The sequence below is a fragment of the Belonocnema kinseyi genome, chromosome 4 (genome assembly GCF_010883055.1).
Source record: "Belonocnema kinseyi isolate 2016_QV_RU_SX_M_011 chromosome 4, B_treatae_v1, whole genome shotgun sequence".
Taxonomy (NCBI): Eukaryota; Metazoa; Arthropoda; class Insecta; order Hymenoptera; family Cynipidae; genus Belonocnema; species Belonocnema kinseyi.
In genome coordinates, this window is record NC_046660.1 from 100878795 (window position 1) to 100882596 (window position 3802).

Sequence of the window (3802 nt, forward strand, 5' to 3'; positions counted from 1 at the left end):
ACTGCACCATATATCTAGTCGGGAGTGGTGCTGACTGAAAACAGATGATTTGGAGCGATTCGCGCGCCATATGTTGGTCATTCTAAGGACTTGTTGAACTACTCTCGTATCTTCAGTTCTAATACAGATATTAAAGCGATTCAAACTGCAAACTGTAATTGATAGGCTCTGTATTTATTTTCAATCACCCGGAAGGATGTGTTAGTCTTCTTTTTTTGTGAAAATCACGATATTTTTAGACATTTTTTTTGTTGGAAAACAAGTGACAGAAAGCAGGGGGGGGCCTCTTTTTTGTTTACTGCCGACCGCTGGTTCCTTTCTTCGAGATGTGGTTCTGAATCCTTGGATGGCACCTGGCCACGGGTCAAAGAAAGGCACTAGCGGTCGGCAGTAAAAAAACGCCCCCCCCCCCCTGCTTTCTCTCACTTGTTTTCCAACAAAAAAATGTCTAAAAATATCGCGATTTTCACAAAAAATAAGACTAACACATCCTTACGGGCGATTGAAAATAAATACAGAGCCTATCAATTACATTTTGCAGTTTGAATCGCTTTAATATTTGTATTAGAACTGAAGATAATATTGTTGCACATGTTTGTACTTTAAAGCAATAATTTTTATTATTTTTTAAATTTCCCAACTGCAACTGGTTCACAACAGTTTTCCTCATACTCATGAATTTTTTCAAACTTTTTCCATCGCCCCTTGTATAAGAAATAATGCTCTAAACTTGACTGTTCTTAAATGTACCCAAGAAACCTTAATTTTTTTACATTTTTCAGTCTGCTAAGCACAAAAATTTTTTTTACATAAACGTCTTCAAGCTCATTAATGCAGAACACTTTCAGCTTTTGAATGGCTATTTTTTTGTTGCGCTAGCATTTTTTGACTGAGTTGTTAAGCTTCAAAGACATATATATGCCTATAGTTTTCTCGCCGATAGTAGTATCCCCTCAGTATCATGCAACAAAAACGCAAAAAAAATAGTAAGATGAACCTTTAATTTACTGCAATTCGAATTCTACGTTAAATTTTCCGTGATAAGGTCGCGGAATAATTGCAATAGCATTTTCAATCTTTTTTTGCATGATACGAAAGGGATAATACGTGGATACTATAAGGGTACGCTGTAGCGTATCCTTTCCGATTATTCGATTGCTAGGGAAATTTCACCGCAAACTGCCATGAAAAAAAGTTTATAATTGTTTAAACAATTTGTTTAAATGTGCGAGATACAATTTTTGCTTCAGAAAATTTTGTTATACACATATATACCGCAATCCAAGAATATATATAGTCTGAATATAAATTATATTCCATTATTGCTTTTATATAATAAGTCACCAATTGAGTCCATTAAAAAATCGTAAAAAGCATAGATTTTATGTAATTTTTAGCTGGATTGAATTGGACAATTATTTTGTCCGTATCTCGCATTTTTGAACAAAAATTATTAAAACAATTTTTAAATAATAGCTTAAGAGACAATTAGTTTTAGAGGAAAAGCGATTTGAATATACAATTTTGTAATCCATATAATAAAAAGTGATAAATTAAGCACTTTTTAACAATCTTGATAACGAAAATTAAAAATTGTTCAAGTTCTTACCGTTCCCCGAAGTCTTTATCGTTGCTTTAGAATATTCACAATTATCTTGTATGTGATTCATACAACTATTGTAAATTAACGCAAATTGATTGTATTTCAAGTAACAGGGCGAAGCTCCGTGAGGCAAAAACACTTTAGCCCTCTTTTGAAACTAGTGTAACAATTGTCACTTTCCTCAGTAGAAATCAACTACTACTGATCGCTTTTCTTTCTCATTGGTGTCACAGGCACTCGAGTGTATAATACACACTAGAGAACAATAAATGAATGTTTACACATACGCATCCAAGAAATTTTTCTGTTGACATTAGGAGAATACGCAGCAGGGTCGAATTTAATCTATATATTATCAAGATTTTGATAAGGTGAGATAATTAACTACAACTGCGATAAAACAAACTTTTTGCACGACGAACAAATTTAATAGTTAGTTATTTTTCAAATAATGTGTAATAGCTGTTAGTAGCCATTTAGGATAATTTAAATTAATATTTATGAATAAGTTATTATGTATATTTATATTTTTATAATTTATTATAATTTAAAAATATATGTAAACTATTTAAATCCTAAAAATCGAATGCAATACTACATTAAAATAATTATCCAGTATTTGATGATTTCGTACATTTTTCATACAAATCATAGCACCGTAAGCCTGAACCATCTTCAACCTAAAAATTGTCGAACTCAATGTATCTTTAGAGAAAGCATATTTCTGATGATTTATGAGTAATAGGTTTTTTTTATTAAATAAGCATATAGTTTTTGTCAAAATAGAATTCTGCGTATTTCAAAAAAGTTCGATACTTATTTTATTTCAATATCTAAAACGCCTAAATCTATCAAAAAGTAATACACGTTACAGAAAAATGGAGAACAAAATTGCTTGGATAACCTTAATGACAAAATGCCATTTTCTGCTACACAAAACCCTTCATAAAACACACCATTTTAAAATTCTTTTATAATTATTTTTTTCTCAGTTTTTAATATGAAATAACACTTCCTTTAATAACCTTAATGACAGGAAAGGATTGTCTGTTATACAGAAAACCCCATGAAGTGCGTAGTTTTCAATTCTTTAAATTCTTTTATAAGACTTTTTTAATCAATTCTTGATGCAAAATAACACTTCCTAAATAATAATTTGAAAGATATAAATAAAAATGTTTTCCTTAATTTAAATTCTACCCAGCGGGCACAAAATTTGGCGACGTCTTTGCGACATCGTTACGTAGCTTTACAACCTTACGACATCCTATGTCAATGTGTTTGAGGTATCCTTACGCTATCGTAAATATGTCGTATGATCTGACGATGTCTTTACAACATGGTAAAGACACTGTAACTACAAGAAAATAGGATGTCGTAAAGTTGTCGTAAAGACGTCGCTAAATGTTGCGCCCACTGGGGTTGTGCCCATTTCAAAAAGGATTCGATACTTTATTGTTGTTCTCAGTGTAAAATACTTTAAAATCATTAGATAAAAGTATTCTGTAAAAATGTCGAGCGCAAGAACTTTCAGGTTGAAAATGATTGAGGCTCATCGTCTTAAGATATGAAATTGACAAATAAAATTTAATTTTAACTTAAATATTATTTATAGTTTCACGTTATTCAATAACACAGAAAATATTTTCTGAACAGAACTAAATAATTAAATATAAAATTATAAAAGCAAAAAACTTGCCTGTAATAGTACTTGTAGAAAGAAAGAAGACTGAAATTGTTAAAGTTTGTCGAGCTGAATGTAGGTCAGAATAATTCTACTGAATTTGAAGAAACGAGATATTTCTCTGTCGAGTATATTTCTTTGCACAATCCAATTTTGAAAATATCCTGGAAATATTGGACATTCAAAATAAGAATTTAAATTTTATTAACTAATTCAAATTACATGAAAAAAGTTTGTTACAAAAAATGTTCTATATCGGAATAATTACTACACTTACCTTCCTGAAGTATGAAGCAAGTCTGAAGAGAGGTAACTTTTAAAAGGTTTCACGATTCGTTTATGGAAACCTTATAAGACACAGAAATCCAATTTTGTACAGACATGTCGATGCGGAAAATTTCAAGCAATATCAACTATATCATTCGTTAAAACTAAAGAGAAAAATTGTCTAAAAAGTTTAATCATTTTCAAATCTCTAAAGTATTTATGCAGTCTTAGATTCTTATCTCATACAT

At 30.6% G+C, this 3802-nt stretch overlaps 1 protein-coding gene across 2 annotated transcripts in view; it reads right to left on the reverse strand.

Annotated features, from left to right (window-relative positions):
* Window positions 1–3583, reverse strand: part of LOC117171726 (guanine nucleotide-binding protein subunit gamma-e) — a 24351-nt gene extending 20768 nt beyond the window's left edge. The window contains exons 1-2 of one of the 2 annotated variants that reach the window (XM_033359287.1): window positions 3565–3583; window positions 3303–3451 (exon numbers count right to left, since the gene is read on the reverse strand). The gene's annotated coding sequence lies outside the window, so the exon portion shown is untranslated. Of the gene's footprint in view, window positions 1–1609; window positions 1821–3302; window positions 3452–3564 lie in introns of those variants that run through there. The other variant, XM_033359288.1, reaches the window with a different exon arrangement.
* Between the last annotated feature and the right edge of the window lie 219 nt (window positions 3584–3802).